The sequence below is a fragment of the Protopterus annectens genome, chromosome 3.part0 (genome assembly GCF_019279795.1).
Source record: "Protopterus annectens isolate FY-2018-M chromosome 3.part0, PAN1.0, whole genome shotgun sequence".
NCBI classification, from domain to species: domain Eukaryota; kingdom Metazoa; phylum Chordata; order Ceratodontiformes; family Protopteridae; genus Protopterus; species Protopterus annectens.
In genome coordinates, this window is record NC_056731.1 from 854,734,663 (window position 1) to 854,753,206 (window position 18,544).

At 39.6% G+C, this 18,544-nt stretch overlaps 1 protein-coding gene across 1 annotated transcript in view; it reads right to left on the reverse strand.

Moving 5' to 3' along the window:
- The window catches only part of BCL2 (BCL2 apoptosis regulator), a 919,075-nt gene that overhangs the window by 318,624 nt on the left and 581,907 nt on the right, over positions 1–18,544 (reverse strand). The gene's annotated exons all lie outside the window — the stretch shown is intronic.

Genomic DNA, 18,544 nt, shown 5'->3' on the forward strand with positions numbered 1-18,544 from the left:
TGCATAGTATTCCACTGAAGAATTCTCATGTGGTATCTTGTTACTGAAACCAAAACTACTGCAGTGGTTATTGATTCCAAGGGTTATGAGAGAAGAATTTTGATTTATCATTCTGACTTGAAATTGAATAGCTTGTATTCTTGGTAATGGAAAGGAGGCTGTCACTGATACCATACTGAACAAGACTTCTATGAACTCTAATGTCCGAGATGTTTTTGCTGAGATTTGTTGTGATTGATAGTAATTCCTAGATGACAGCAAAGCTGGAGTACATTTTCTGATGGTTTTATCAGAAGATACCTGGTCAGAGTGGTTATGATCTAGTCATCCAAGTATGGAAACACCTGGAATCCATGTAGTCACAAGTGAGCTCCTAGAGTGTTGAGGCTCAAGGCACAAAGACACATGAGATTGGGAAGACTGATCGGGGGGTGTGAATCATCCTTCCTCTACAAGGAGAGAACACTATCTCCACAACCTCAAAGGTAGAATGCCTCGGGGGGGGGGGTCGACGGTGCTGAGAAGATATGCTTCCAGATCATTTCCAAAGCTGAAGCTCAGATCGGAGAAGGAATCAAAACAGGTATAGTAGTACTGGTAAAGGTCTCCAGACACAATGGGGTAGGAGCTGGGAGAACTCCCATTTGAATTTGTGCCAAAAGAAATTTCCTCATCATTCTTTCCACATCTGCTTCTGTCAGACTCCTGGAAGAATGAGAAAGAGAGGAAACTGAAGGGTCCTAGAATGATGTTGTCTCTCTAAAAAGGGTGATGGCAGATGGGAAGGAACAGGATCTAGAGATGATGCATATCGGGTCCTAGGGAGCTTCTTCGGCTCCGTGTGTGTCAGATCTGATGATGTGGATCTGTTATCAGAAGGTGTTGGATCCGAGGATTTAGTCTTTGGATCTGATGAACCTGGACTGGACTGCTTAAACACCTTATGAGAAGGTTCAAGAGTCAGGTTATTGCCAAGAGTGGAGGATCCGGAAGGGTCCTAGTTGAGCCTTCTGGACTCCTCCTTATTTAATTTTTTGGAAGTTTGAGCTCCAGATAGAGTCTCTGAAAAAGCAGTAAAAAATAAACCCTGTAGAATCAGTTTATATCTGCGGTCCACTAAGGCCTGTGGATTGAAGGTCTCACAAATGTCACATGACTCTTTTAAGTGAGAGGGGCCTAAGCAGTACACACACAAATCCTGTGTCAGATAGAGGTATTTTATACCCACAGTCATTACATTGTTTAAAACCCGAAGGTTTTTCAACCAAACTGAAGTACAAAAATTAACTACAGTAACAGAAAATACAAGAATTCTTTTTTTTTTTTGTAAATGGTGAAAGGAAGGAAGAAAGTAAATGAAAAAAAAAGAATTACCAACAATAGTAATTAAAGAAATTAGCACAAAGGTATAAGAAAGAAAAAAAATAACACTGGTAAACACAGAATACACCGATAACTGTATTAAAGATAAGGCAGGAATATATAATGCATCTAGAAATAGGTAAGAAAAGATGAAAATGCTATTTCACTCATAAATGCCACACTAAAGCTCAAGAGCTAACAGCGACCAAGTCCATATGTGAAGGTGGCAAACGAGATCTGAGATATGGTAGGGGACTATGGTAAGGGAGAAGCTCAAGAGTTTCCAGTATCCACGAAGCTCAAGAGTTTCCAGTATCCACGAGCTGTAAAAAGCATCCGAGTCAGATCCAAGGGTCGGATCCAAACCCACTTGTTGAGGAATGAATGAAAATTGACAACATCAGATCTAAAATTATATAAAACAGATTTTTCTTCACAAGAAGAATTTGCAGATAAAACATTCTTCATACTTTCACAATTTGTCCGAACTTTAATATATAAGCCTGACAATTCAAAAATTCTAAAAATCAAAGTTGCAAAGGAATACACTTTTTTTCCCACAGTTAATAATTTCCCATCCTTATTAGCAAGAGGAGGATTGAAATTAACTAAGTGCTTAGCATCAGTATAAAAAACCTAGGTTATAACTTCTTGGTCAGGTTTCAGAATAGTGCATGAAAATGTAAAAGACTGAGGAACTTTATGCATCATATTTAGGGACAGCTGACTGACAGGAAAATTGTAGGTGGCAAGAAACACATCCTCTAAAGCAGACAGGACAGGAGGAATGGGTGTAGGTTCTAGAAAATCCTTCTGTAACAGCTTATAGTATTTTTTTGAGGGATTGAGAAACCTCAGTGTTCTCCTACTGAAAACACTGGGACATCCTAGCAATAGCCTCACAGAAAGAGAAATCCCCACAGGAAGAATTAGAAACTAGACTTTCCTCAAAGTCTGCATCAGAAATCCAAGGTCATAACTCTGAATCTGTCCCTGCATCTTCCTGTTCAGATTCTGAATCTTAACTCTCTTCAGGAAAAGAGGAATCCCTATTTCCTATATCCCTCTGCAACTTAATGTGAACTGCTGGGTGCAATAGGCAAGTTAATGTTTACTGGTTCTCCCTAACTCTACATGGAATAATGGTGTGCATACTACTTGGTAGTGCTTTCTTAAGTGCCCCCCCCCCCCATGCTGTTTTTCTTATTGTACTCCTTACTTTACTTTTTCTTGTAGCTACCAACTCATACTGTATGGAATCTGTCCACTCCCCCTCTGTTAATCCTATTTGTAGTCAGTTAGTTTAACCCCACTGAAACTGTTGAGGCCATCCCACCGTCTTTGTCCCACTCTGAACTGGGTGTCGCTGAACTAACTGGCTAGCTGATTGTTTTTTGTCTGTTGCTGCCTGCTGTTACCTCGGTGCAATACCATATAGGATTTCCTCCTCTCCTGCCTGCATAGTTCCTTCCCCTGTTCCTACCATGCTTACTTATTTACTCTTTACCCAATCCACTCTCTTTTCCCAGCTTCCCGCTCCTCTGACCTTAGCTTTTCCCTTTGCTGCTTGCATTCCCACCGAAGTTTACTTAATTCCCATTCCATATTAGGCACCATCTTTTTTCACCATTTCTTTCTACTATCCTGGTGCTTCTGGCATGTAGTGCGTCCTGAGTATAATGTGCAGACCACATAAATCTTCAATACCTCTAAAGTGGATTTTGCATGGTGATATATATGTTTTATATGGAAGACATCTCTATTTTTGCCACTTTACACTTGGCTTTACGACATTAACGGACAGAGTTCAGAACTAAATGAGTCTGATTTGACTGTGTTACAATGACATTTTTATGAATGCACATGCTCCAAAGACTCCAGTGTCTGATATTAACTGTGAAATCTACCCTTGGATTGTTAGTGCAATACATCCATGGTTTTAAAGTCTACTTTTTAATTGCTGCTGTAGATAGTCATTTTTTCTTTGACATTAGCTAAATCTGACCTAGTCAAATCACCTATATGCTTTGCAATTGAACTTGTTATACTGTTAATATAGCCTAGTGTATTCGAAACCGATTCACCTATGTATGTCCTCCAGGAAATTGCTTAGTCCTGTTGTTTGCTGATACTTAGTTAATTCATTGCTGATGTTATCTTATATTACATTTAAGGTGTCATTGTAGAAATGTAAGCTTAGTTCCTAACTTTTTCCTAACTGACTCCTTGAAGGCTTACTGTGGCCGAGGCGTTAGAGAGTGAAGTTAATAAACTTGCTTTTGGATCCTGTGCTGACTCTGGTTGTTTTGCTGCTTTGCTGTGTTCAACGTTGTTGCTGTTATTTCCTAACTTTACCTGCTACTAACGCTATTCTGCTGAATCTGCATTATAACTCCACTTCCTCCCTTTCACTCACTCTGCCTGGTTTTCTGCTACTCTTCTTATGGAGCTTTGATCCTGCCATATTACCCTATCTTGTTTGCTCCAATACAACTCCTTCGCTCTCCATACTTTACTGCTCTACTGCTTTCTCTTCTCTCTTTCCTTCAATATACCCATTTAACCCATCATTTCATCACTTTCAGTTTTGTCTTCACTACTTATTGCTTATAGCCTAGTCTTATTTCCACTCTTCTGTGTTCCTTTGCAAAAATCAGCCTCTATTACTCTTGAATGTTTCTTCTCTCTCTCTCTTTTACAGCTGCAGTAATAAGTCCCATAAAAGCTTCCCATTATCGGTTGCATACCAGGAGCGTCTCTCTCTCTCTCTCTGCAACCCAGTGTGCAACTTAATAAGAACTGCTGGGTACAATAGGCAAGTTAATGTTCACTGGTTCTTCCTAACTCTACCTGGAATAATGGTGTGCACACTACTCAATTGTGCTTTAAGTGCCTCCCATGTTCTTTTTCTTGTTGTACTCCTTACTTTACTTTCTCTTGTAGCCACCAACTCATACTGTATGGAATCTGTCCATTCCCCCTCTGTTAATCTTATATGTACTCAGTCTAACCCCACTGAAACTATTGAGACAATCCCACTGTGTCTGTCCCACTCTGACCTGGGTATCGATGGGGTAGCTGGTTGATTTTTGTCTGTCATTGCCTGCTGTTACCTCTGTGCAACCTGCTCCTTTCACCCTCGCTACACTCGGGCTCACTCCACTCCCCTACCCTACCCCCATTCCCACCCAATCACACTTTCCTCAGACTTATTCTCTCACCACCTTTGTATAACCCCACCCACCACAAAATCAAACATTACTGCACAGAATCCAAACTTCCTCCCTACCAACTACCTCCCCTCACCGATCCCATAATCATCCTTCTCACCTATTCCTGTTTCAGCAGCTCATATCTGTTTCTTTTTGTTTTTCTTTTCCCTCTCTATCTTAATTTTTCTCCTCATAAGCTAAAACCCAACACAAATAGCCTCTTTCTTTCTCTCTTTCACACATACAACTTCTTCACCTCATAACTCTCATCCCAACCATGTTTCAAATCTTCCTCATAAGCCCTCTACTATTTTATTTGTCTCTTCTAACTTCCTATCACATCGAACAGCATTACCTACGCCATCTCCTACACACACATATCCCCTACCTAATAAAAACAATCTCCTACCCTTCTTAATCTCTCCTTCTTTGGTTAATATCAACAGTATACAATTCCTTAAACCCAGAATACTCAAACTGACTCCTACATCACCTAAACTCAAATATAAATCCCTGACCTACAGCAACTACCCTTCCAGACTCATGACACTAACAACTCTTCTACTTGATATGGACATCCACCCCAATCCAGGCCCTTCCACCCCCACTCATCCCACCATTAAATATTCACTCACTAGTCACCAATCTTCTCCCACTCCCTCTGCTACCAAACAGCTCACTATTTACTAAATAAACCTACAAAGTCTACTTAACAAAATTACATATTGACACACTTGGATAGCCCATTACTCTCCACATATCCTATCCATATCTGAAACATGGCTAAAACCACATATCTGTAACAGTGAAATACTACACCCCCCCCACTACAACATTTACTGTCTAGATAGGGACACCAAGAAAGAGGGAGCGGTAGCAATAATGTACTCTAATAAACTCAACTTATCCCCCTTATCAATACCTCTCCCAAATTTCCACTCAGCTGAGCTACTTATCCTTAAACTGCCACCTGAATCCACAAAAAAAATAAATAAATTGCTATTGCATCTACATTCTGCCTGTAATTACATCAAAAGGTGCTTCAACAAAGTATTAGTTTAAGGGTGTGCATGCTTATGCAACCAGCTTATTGTATGTTTTTTATTTTTTATATTTTTCCCCTAACAGATTTGTTTATTTTTCAATTGAATTGTACAAGTTATAGGTCACATTAAAGCTGGGAAAAGTTTTGAAATGATTTATTGTCGTCTCATTTTTTTATATCACAAAAACCTGGCATTTTAACAGGGGTGTGTACACTTTTTATATCCACTGTATACACATATACATACTCAGCATTAGTGACTTACTTCAGTGTAATGCTTATCTATAAATAGGCTTGCTACACGGACCAACATTCCATAATATCTGCTCTCAGCCTCCTGTTAACATAGGTGTTCACTTGTACAAGCAGCAAGATTTTTGGAATTGGGTCTACTATTATCATAAAAAAAAAAAAAAAAAGTCTGAAATGTGTTCTTTTGCAGCTGATGGAAATTAAACAATTTTTAGTACAGACGGTCAAAACATTAACACAACCAATGCACTGGGAAACAGCATATCAACAGCAAAAGTACCTAAACATAAAAATATCGACAGCAAAAAAAAATCTGTAAACACAAAATATCAACAAAATACAAACTGAGATCAGCAGTATTTTCAACAGCATACAGTACACAATTATACTGTTTAAACATCGCCTTGCAGGAAGGAAAGCTCCCCCAACCCCTGCATCTCAAGATATGCTAACACTGGGAAAAAGGGCAAATGTCTTCTCAATACTGAACCAAGATTCTACTACATACACTCACAATGCCACTTGATCACTCTTATGTTTGATCCATTGTATGCATTCCCTGTATACATGTACACATACACATTTCATACAAATATTCCCTCAAGTTATATCTGGTAAAAATTCTGTTGGAAGGACCTTTCAGGCATGTGCCAATTTTATGATAAAACATTATTATTTGTTTGTTTTCCAACTCCCCAAACCCTCATCTGCAATGCATACCACATGGCTGCTGTAATCTAGCCATTTCTTTAACACACTCAAGAGTTTTTCTCTCTCTCTGTCTCACACACACACACACACACACACACACACACACACACACACACACACTACTTATTTCAGAGTGCAATTGTACCAGATTCAGGCATTTGTTAACTTACTAAGGTTTCACATTATTAGAGGATACAGCTTGAAACTGCACAACATGTTGCTGGCATTGCCATGAATGATCCAGGAGTGCAAATATTGGGAGTTCGCCTCAGGTGGTATGTTTATGGCCATCTGATTTGTAGCTTTTGCAGTGTATTCTCGAGAAATGACCACCCCAAGTATTACAACGTAAAGATGTTCAGACAGGCTGCTTCTAAAAGGAAGTTGAAGTACTGCTACCATGTAAAAAAAATCAGTAAAATGGTAGGTATTCAATTAAGTTAAATATGATTTTAATTTCCTTAGTATTACTATTTAAACTTGTATTTAGAAGCTGAAACTTGTCATGACCTTGCCGTGTACTCATTGCTACTGTCCTGCAATGAACAGTAAAAATAAGCTTGGTAGCAGTATTAGAGTCATGTTTTCTCAATGGACATTATAAGAAAAGCATATGCTTGCTGAAAGCCCGGTGATAGCTAATCTTTTGCATTTTTCATCTGAAGCATTAGATGTGCATTCCTAGATTTGAAACGTCCCACAGTAAGAGCAAGGTACTACACCTCCAAGTAAAAAATGCGAACAGGCAACAAAGCAAGCACTGTAGGCTGCTTAGAAACATTAGAAATATTAGCAAGACTTAAAAGAAGTTTATTTTCTAATTAATTCCTTGGATTGTAATGCAGTTGCATTTGGCCAGTCAATTAAGAGAAAAAACTAACTTGTCCAGCCGGATCAAGCATATCCTCACAGTTCTTCTCTCTGCAATAAAATTATCACACATTTTCCTCTTGTCAGTTTGTTTGATGACAGTTTCACTCTGAAGAGAACTGTTTGATTTTTGTCTGCTTCTGGTTTGATTTCCATTCTTGCTTGCCGCCTGAATGCTTCTGCTATACTAAGCATAGAGGACATATTAGACTTCCTCTCCTCATGTTGTATGAATTACTGCACATCAGATAGTCCAGCACGTCTACTTGTCAGGCTAAATGTAAGTATTGTATATAGTTGAATATTTATTAATTGTAAACTATTATGTTTTAAATCAAAATAAAAAATTGAGTAAAAAATAGATAATCCAGCAGGACTCAGGAGCTGAAGAAAGTAAAACCAGACTGGTACAGAGGGAGTGGACTTGCATCGGAAACGTACATATGGTCAGTTTATTACAGACAGAAGCCTGCTCTGATCAGTCTTACTGCAAGCCAGTAAGTCTGAGTCCTGCGACCTGCAAGTCAGAGCCCTAAGGAATTCCTTGAACTGATGTGCTTTCCCTCCAGTCAACTTCCAGGTCTTTGGCCTAGTTTTTGTTGACCTTACAACCTCCTCTAACCACTGCTTGGAGCTGATTGTGGCAACCACTGGTTTATGCTGTGGGCTGACTGTTTCACTGGGTATGATTTTGCAATCATTGTTTCTACCCCAGTACCCTTTCCTTACCAGGAAGAAGTCTACCTGAATTGCATATTGGTCATGCTTGTATGTGATCTGACTCTTTCTCTTGCTGAACCATGCATAGCCCACCAACAAGACATTTGCCAAACAAAAGTCTAGAATGGTCTTTACTTTATCCCTGTTGCCTCACCCATGTGGGCCTAGGCAATCCTCATATCTTGTTCTGAATGTCCTGATATATGCATTCAGGTCACTCGTTATCAACACCAATTCATGCTGTCCTGCTTTATCTAGTAGGTCCTGCAACTGTTGTCTGAATGCACTCTTTTCCTCACTGTCACAACCCTGCTGTGGGGCATAGGCTGAGAATATGAACAGTATCCTATCCTTACACTGTAGTCTGATTGCCATGAGTCTGTCACTAATTCTGATGACATCCCTCACTTTCTTCTGAAGCTTCTCCCTCACCACAATTCCCACACCACTTCTAACTTATTTTCCAGCCTCTTTCTTATCATATAATCATCCTCTTCCAAGCTGCAACCTGTCAGTAAACCTACAATGAAAGTAGCAATTCTTAGTTCACTTTTGGCAGGTTGACTGTCTTTATGTCCTGCTTTCACTCAACAGAGCTATCTCAGGTAACCCAAGCTGTGCAAGTGGACACTGGCCAGCCAGTAGCATATTGACCGAGGGCTGCTGGACTTTATGGCGGGCACACACACTAGCTAACAGGGGCATATACATGCCTCCCTCCCACCATTAGCATGGGTCCCTGGCATAGGTCTGAATAGGCCAGGTTCTCAACCCACTTATCACTGGCTAATACCCATGCCCATTTGGTGACAAAGTCAACACAACCGAATCACCTAAAGTCAAGTTTTTCACACTGTTGAGTGACGAGACCTGATAAGAAAAAAATATTTGTACCCTAAGATGTCAACAACTCTAAAATGACATGCCATTGTATGCAATACAGTGAGCAGCTTACGCTGTACAGCCTGTCTTCCAAATCATTAAAAATGCATATTCAATACTTTGGTAACAAAGCTGCTCGAATCAGGCTAGAAGCTTTCCAATCTGTCTCAGTGATGATAGTGACAGGACCAGTCACAGTTCTCTGAACTGGTACTCCAACAACATTTCTACCTGCTAGTTTTTCTATAGTTATGATTCTGGTTGCAACTGTACTCTGGCATCCACTTTACTATGGACTGGACTGTGAACCATTTAGGTTAATTCAATTTAGACAAAGTGTACTTAGCCGTAAGATTTTCAGATTAAGCACTGTTTTTTTTTTCCTGGACGATGTTAAATATTGAAATAAAGGCAAAGAAAATGATCCAGGCACATGTAGTAAAACAAGCAGTATATAAAATCACCTGCAATGACATTTACCAAACTTCTTAATCTTCAGATTAATGTCCATGTACCATGTAAACGGTAATTTGTAAATACAGATATGCATGTAAATGTAGATTCAGTGTTCGGATTCTAAATGCAAAGATTAATTCTGCTGTCCTTTTAAATTACTTTACATGCAAATAAATGTTCCTCTTATCAGTTAAACAACTCTTAACCTTTCTCTTCCTTTGTGAAATGGATTGCACTATGTAGTTAATCATGGATACTGTTTTCCATGAAAATGTTGTCTATTGCAATTAAGCCAGTTAAGAAATGGGACAATCTAGTAAAGTGGCCCATGGGTTAAGATTTGCTAAACAACTGCTCAGAGCTTTAAAATGCACAAAAGTCTCAACTCAATAATGGCAATTTTTTGGGTGCAGCAAGAGAATGTCAAGAAAAACATGCACAAAATGAATCATGTCTAGCCTGTTATCTGTTAAGAATATGTTTAAACCTTTAAGTGATATACACAAACAAAAGGCATAACACTGGGCTGGAAAACACCACGATTTGTTATGTACGGTGGGGATAGAGAGCAGGGAACATATACATCTCTAAAGATTGTCTTGTAAAACACCACATTAATGTCTCAAAACTTTTATTAAGAGTACTACTTGTATTTTTTTTAATAAAGACTAGCAAGTTTATAGTGACAGACATACCCCACCTACTACTCCACACAACTTCTCAAAGTAGCACAAACTATTCCTGTTGATGGACAATGAAAGAGAAAGAAATCTTGTTTCAAATCTTGTCTCTTTACTGACACATCCAGTCCAGGATGCTTACTGCCAGAGAAGTGAAAAGGTAGAGGAAAATGTGTAATAAACAAAGGCACTGGCTTCTTCCTAAACAGGCGGATAAATGCTTGAAGACAGGGGCTGGGACCGTTGTGAAACTACAGCAGGTGAGATCCCGGCAGGCATAAGGCCAATATTCTGAGAGGGAGGAAGACAGAAAGGAATGCTGAGTGAAAGTAAAAACATTATAACTGATAATGCTGTTTTGCAAAAATCAACACAGGATAATGAAAACACTCATAAATCTTTCCTGGACAGGGACATGAGAATTTGAAAAGGTAATGGAACAAACAGTACAGATCACCTCATGCCAAGTGAATGTGTCCAAGGAAAAATAATGCATTGAGAATTAACACGTAAGAAATAATCAAAATAATCAAAAAAGCAGAACAGATCCATAGGGGTGGGGGGCTACAGTTAAGTTTCATATGACAGTGTCTTGAAATTCTTGTAAAAAGCAAATGGCTTCATAATCTAAAGCCAGATAAATCTCAGAAAAATTAAAGCTAAAGCAGGACAGAAGACTTGAGGCAGTACTCTGATGTATTTCTCATTTACTGCAAAACAGGAATGAAGAAAGGCAACCCCACGCTTAGATTCCAGGATTAAGCATGGTCAGTGTGTAGGTCTAATAGTACCCGACAAGTATGTTCATTTATTACTCGGACATACACTCTAGCATAAAAGGTGCTGAATAAGAAATTAAAGACATGCATATTTGTCAAAAATGGAAACACACAAGCTGAGCAGCACTGTCCACAGAAAAGACAATGATTAAAACACAGAGCTCCTAATTTTGTAATTGGTAATTTTGCTGGAAATACAATGGATACTCTACAACCATATTGCTGATTACAGACAATTTATCTGATTATTTTATTAACTGTTTCTGCATTTTCCTTCACTCAGGTACCCTTCTTCCTTCAGTCCACTTATATTGGATACAAAGACTTCTAGCTCAGGAAGTGGAAAGGCAGACCTCGCAACTGTCCCTATTTTGAAGGGACACCCCCAATGTTTCTCAAAGTTTTGTTCCATTCCTCCTAAAAATCGGAAATCATTTTGAGAATATCTAAGATAATAGTACCAACATTTAAAACGTGTCCCTAATCTGGTGCCTTTTCCTTAGTTATTTTTTACTTTGTAAAAGTTGAGAGCTCTGACAATGGAAGCAGAATGAAACACAATAAAATGTCTAAAAGCAGTACAGGAACGCTGACATCTGCATGTCTCGTGCCTTGGTCTGAAGTCTTCTGGAAAGGGAGAAGTATTTATAGGAATAAAGATAAATTTTTATAACAGATACGGCTCTCTCAGTATGCCTACTTCCTTTCTAAATGATTTAGCAATTAATAGTACACAAAAAAGGAGCCTGTTTATATTTAAGAATTTGTCTCCACCCAACAAATTCGGTTACCTTTTTTGAATATGCATATGCAGTATCCCCAGGACTGTTCTATGTGTTTATTACCACATCTTTGAAATAAAAGAGGAACTTGCTTAAGGCACACCTCTTATTTTAAGAGATTCTACTTTCTTAAATAACAGAGTTTTTGAGGCACTTGAATTTACCTATCATGCCCACACATCCTAACCAGCATACATAAATAATTCCTGTATGTATTCTACATATGGTTTCTGGAACTGGTCCTGCATCTCTTTAGTTGTTCTCTCTGGGCAACCTCCATATTACGTGTAGTGTGGAACCTCAGATAAGTAGCTTGAGAGCTCGGTCTTTTCCTTGTACACACTGAATTCAGCTTCTCAACCTGGCCCGCCTCTCTTGAAAGCAGGGGTCTAAGATGCCAACAACAAGCATAAGCTATTTGGTCAATACATTGAAAATTAAGCCAGTCAGACAGAATAGAGACCATTGGTCCAGATGAGCGATCGCACTAGGGATCAAGAAGGAATTTTGTGGTTTTCATGTTTATGCTTTATCCAGTGGGGGCTGAGGGGATAACAGGTTGTCACAGACATGGGACAGAGAACAGGTATGTCAAAGGAAGGCTGTCAATTTGGGGGGGGGGGGTGAGCAGTCCAGCCTTCATCAAGGTGGGGAATGTCCTGGGGAAGGTAAGGGACTCTTGATCTGGCTTATCTTTGCAAATGTAAGGTGGCCCAGGATGTGATAATGCAAAAAATTAAGTAAATGATGCTTGCTGGCAATTGGAGATAACTTGTGATAAGGAGAATGACAAGACTGGATTGGCAGTCTGGCACTGAAGAGATCATTAGGAGTGCAAAGTGTACCTCAGTTGGTGTCTGCACAACTGTCTGTGCAAATGGACAACAATTGTTTTGTCTCTAACTGACAACAGAGTTTTTCCTACAGGAAATCCAGTGCCTTAAACAAGACAGAAACAAATAAATGTAATACCAGATATCCATAACATATCTGTACAACTGTGTATCTGTAAAGTCTGTAAAATCAATGTTGGAATGTTAAGTCCCTACTATTTTGAAAAAGACCTTTATACTTCCTCTACATAAAGGAGGACCCCCGCCCCAAACAACTACTCCAACTATAGACCCATTGCCATACTTCCCCTATATCCAACATCCTTGAAAAGTGTATTCAGATATAGCTACTAAACTATACAGCCACTGACAACCTACTATATAATGACCACCTACTATCTAAATCTCAATATAGCTTTTGTCATCACCACAGCCTTACTCACATTTGTAGAGATAATGAACAAAAACAGAAACAGGAAACTGGTATCCTTACTCTTCTTGGATTTGTTAAAAGCATTTGACACTGTCTTCCACACTAAACTACAACAAAAGCTGTTTCATCTAGGGATATCGTATAGCCCTCTCAGTCTCTTATGGTTTAATAGCTACAGTACCGATAGAGACCAAGCAGTAAAATGGCAAAATGTTTACTCATCTTTTCAACCTGTCAACAAATGTGTAACACAAGGCTCTATACTGGGGCCCATATTGTTTAATATTTTCACAAAGTATTTCTGTCACCTGACATGCCATTGTACGCCAATATACTGATGACTCCGCACTGATCTGTTCTGCTGCTGACCTACACAAGGTCCAAGAAATGCCCAAGAAGCATTCTCATCAACTGAAACCTGGTTCAAAACCTCAGAACTCCTTCAAAATCCTCAAACAAAACGAACTACTACTACTCACTTCTAAGTCTCGTTCCCAAGGCAAAAATAACTTCAATATTACCTGGGCAAACAAAACAAATATTAACTGGTTCCACATCTTAAACTCTTAGGCGCTTTCATAGATGAAAACATGAGATATGGCATACATATTCAAACAGAAATTAAAAAAAATCCAATGCTCAGTTTACTTTACAGAGCCAAAGACATCCTCACTGCCAAGTGTAGAGAAGCATTTGCTAAAACATATCTGCTTTCTTCTCTAATATATGCCTCTCCCATCCTCACAAACTTGCAGTCAACACAGAAAAAAAAATAGCATCAATGCTTTAATAAAATGAAAAATTTGCTGCAAATCTCTTCTATAAAACTCATCATTGTAAAGCCCTGCAACAAATTAATTGGATGGAACTCTCCCATCGACTACAAAACTCAAATGTTACCTAAATGTATAATTTACTTCACAACCCAGATAAATGCCCCACCCTTCAAGACATGATTCAAGCTTATTCCCCAACACAGGCACTACACTCAAAAATGTAAAGGCTTACCTACAATTACAAAACCATAAAACTCAGCTGGAGATGTTCTCTCCCAAATTATGTCTCCAGACTTTCCATGTGTACTCAAAGACATTGATAACATGTTTCAAGCTTATTCCCCAACACAGGCACTACACTCAAAAATGTAAAGGGCTACCTACAATTACAAAACCATAAAACTCAGCTGGAGATGTTCTCTCCCAAATTATGTCTCCAGACTTTTCACATGCACTCAAAGACATTGATAACATGTATACTTTTAAAACAAACCTAAACCAGTTCCTAAAAGAATCTTGGCTATGCTTATGTTTATCACCTTGATGATATAATTTTCTGTTTTAACAGAGCACCTCCAGACTGGTAGCCCAACATAACGCATCAGACATACTTCAGGTGCAGCTAACATTGGGTAAGACAGTGATTCAGGTCATAGCCTGCTATAGGGCCCCAACCATGTCCCAAGACTCACACTCCACATTCCTAAGCACCCTGGAGGATATTAGGGTCCAACCTAACACTTTCATACTGGGCGACTTCAAATACCCCTCCATTAACTGGGAAAACCACTCATGTACCAATACACTTGCCCAATGTTTCCTGGAATTCATTAATTCCAATGCCCTGGACCAGTCTTTTCTTACCCCCACTAGAGGTAGCAACATCCTTGACCTGGTCACAACTAACATGGGCGACCATTGCTCTACACCATTAGTCACCTCCTCCCTGGTTAGATCCAACCACAAACTAATCACCTTGGAAATCCAGATCCATCCCACCCCCGCAAAGGTAACCACCATGAAAAACTTCTCCAAAGCTAACTTTGGGCTCCTAAAAACAGAGGTGGATAACTTCACGGAACCCATGCAAATGGAGAATAGTTGCATGACCGCTGAATCATACACCAATGCACTATACGAACATGTACACAAATGCATGGATCTTGCCATACCCAATAGAACCAAGATGCTCTCCTCCAAAAAAATCAAGCCAATCTGGTGGTCTTCTGTCATAAACAAACTCTATAACAGAAGGGGGAAACTGATGCGGAATAAGGTGAAGTCCCAAGACTGGAAAAACTCCCTTATCAGCCTCAACAAAAAGTTGAGATCCCTCATCAAATCCTCTAAAGCTAGCTGACTAGTCATGAGTGGAGTCCCACAGGGTTCGGTCCTGGTTCCTCTCCTGTTTGGTATCTACTTCTCTGAAGTCCAGGCCAACACAAAGGGACCATGGCTGACAAAGTTCACAGATGATTGCAAGTTGGGAGCCATTATTAACTTCCCAAGTGATGTTGACATCCTACAGAAAGGCCTCACTGAGACCAACGACAGGTGTCAGAACCATGGCCTTAAGCTCAATGCCAAAAAATGTGTCATCATCCCCTTTGGGAAAAACCCAGTTCCCATGAATTACCACATCGATGGCAGTCCACTGAACACAGAAGGTGTCATATGAAATCTGGGAACACAGGTTGACAGCAACCTCTCTTTTGACCACTACATTGCCACTGTGGTCAGAAAGTCCTTCTATGTGGCACATCTCATTTCTAAGGGTTTTGCATCCAGGAAGAAAGAAGTCATTGTCTCCCTCTACTCTTCCCTTATTAAGCCAATCATTTAGTACAATGCCCCATTTGGCATGTACCTCATTAGACACCTGCAACAACTGGAGAGGCCACAAACGTACCTCACAAAGAGGATCCTAGGCCTTAAACACTTGTCCTATATGGACAGACTCAAAAAACTCCCAACTATTCTCTGTCTCATATCACCTACTTAGAGATAATCTCTGCTTGACTTACAAAGCCATGCCTGAGCCCGCTCTGTTAGAAATGCTACATCTAAAGAAATCCCAATCCCTCCGCACCACATGGTCCAGAGACCTCAACCTCATTACCACAATCAACAGAACATGTTGGAGGGACAGGTTCATAACCCAGAGACTACCATGCTATGGAATAGACTTCCCATACATGTCAAGAAAAGCACCTCACTGGCCCTCTTCAAGAGAAATCTTGATGAGTGGATGGGAAATAGAAAACTCACTCTGGGGATTACGCCGGTGGCTCTACTGGACAGAGGAACTGGGAACTAAGGTCGGGTGGCATGATGCCAGGGTAATCCTATGGGCTAGGCTTGTAAAGGCTCCAGGGCCATTAGCCTAATACACACCTATGAACCCCTACAAAGATGCAGTCCCTTGACTAGACAGCTACCACTACTTCCTTTATTCATACCCTTTTACTCTATACTCTACTTCTGTCTAGCCTTCTTTTACTCTAACTGATTGCAAATGTCTTTGACTGGCCTTGCATCTCATACAACATTGATCATGCATTACTAAAATTGCTCTGCAAAAATTATCTGCATTGATCTATTTATTTTTCAACTAGTTATATATACAAGTATGCATAGTTTTTACCAATAATTTTTAAACTGCATATCCATCTTGTATTATTTTAACTTATGATTATATTACTACATGTTAATATACACATGGAGTTTTTCTTCCCAGGCTTCCATTGAAAAGGTGTTTTCATACCCAGTTGGACTTTTCCAGTAAACAAAAGTAAAATAAAATATAAATTACTCTGCAAGTTCAAACATTATTTGTCACTTACTCTTAGAATAAAGGCAACCTTTACTAAAGAAGAAAAAAAATGAAGCCATCTTTAATAGGAGATTACAGTGGCAAAGCTATCTGGATCATTCTAGCCAGTAGGAAATACCCATCCACTATTACTATAATATCTCCATAACCACAAACAGGAGGCAGAAAGTGAAAAGAAACACCACAACTCCACAGCTTATTCCACATTACAATGTATTTATAGCATCTAATTAAAAATGTTATAAAAATCGCTATACTGCCATATAATCATATTGGGGATCATGCCACATACCAGTGGAATTTTAGCTTCACATTTTGTGGTGGTGCTGCGGTAGCGTTGTCGCCTCATAGCAAGACGTTGTCCCGTTCGATTCTCAGCTAGAGCTTCTTCTGTGTGGAGGCATACGTGAATGGGGCATGCCTTCATTGAAGGTTGTGCGTCAGGGGTGGTAACCCGGTACGTAAAAATCCACTACCAATCATTAGCGGACCGGAGTTCTGCTGTGGCGACCCCTAACCGGGAAAAGCCGAAAGACACAAACAAACAAACAATTTTCTTTTTAATCTCCATCTGAAAGCCCTGAGCTACTTATTTTTGAAGGTTTGCCTTAACCTCCCTTATTTTTACTGTTTTTTTCTAGTCTGCAGACAGGTAGTCTGGATAAGACTAGTAGCTCTCTTCCCATATAGGTCATGGCCAGAGTTATGGGTTGGGATGCCATTAGTAATCACATCAGTCATGTGCTTATAAATAGGACAACTGTTTGAGTTACAGTTATTGTAATGGTCAGACTTTTAGATTGGACTTCGGTGAAAGTTAGAATTAGGATTACAGCTCCAGCTAGCACTAACTTTAGGAGTGCATGAAAAAAACAAGTGTATTATTTTTCCGTATGTTCTATGGTAAAACAACAGAAAGAGTTAAAGCTGTTAGTGTCTAACAGACTATATCCTGCAGTCTTGAGTTTGATTCCCTCAGCCTTCATTTATATATTGCATGAAGATGAGCTGCAAGTCACTTAATCAAGATGAGTGCATCTGAGTTTGTCCTAACAAAAGGCAGTTATGCCCAGCTGGCCTTACCTATTTAACAAATAAATCAAATGAAAATATTTTTTTACCAGGGAAGTAATGGGTTATTTTGAGGCCTGGTGACATAATGTACTACCAGGGAGAAATTTTCTCTCTAAACTTCAAGGGGAAAAGCTTCTAACCAGGCATCATTGGTTTCCTAAAGGTTGTTGCTCAGTACAAATGGTTTAGGCTTTGTGTACAAGCCCACAAAACATGTTCTAAATTTTGTGCCAGGCTGTAAAGGTTGGCCCAGACAACATACAGGGCAAGGTGTTAAAATGCTGTGCTGATCAACTATGCACAGTGCTCAAGGAAATATTTAACACCTTTCTTGCCATGGCGAAAGTACCCTCATGCTACAAGGAAACTAACATCATCCCACTACCTAGGAAAACCACTCCCTCCAGCCCTAACGACTACAGACCAGTTGCTTTGACATCCACTATTATGAAATGTTTTGAGTGGCTGATCAAAAAGCATCTTTCATCATGCCTACATCTGATTTTGACCCTCTGCAGTTTGTATACATAGATAACCAATCCACGGCTGATGCCATATCAGTAGCACTATATATCTCCCTTGAGCATTTAGAGGGCAAAGACAACTATGTGAGGATGGTGTTCATAGACTTCAGCTCTGCATTCAATACGGTGGTACCAATGCAGCTGATAGAAAAACTGTCAGTTTTAGGAATCCGTAAACATCTCTGCAACTGGATCCTGGACTTCCTGATTGAGATACCATAGAGGGTGTGTTTGGGTAAGAACACATCAAAGTGCATCACGATTAATACCAGGGTTCCACAGGGATGTGTTCTCAGCCCACTGCTATTCACCATCCTGAC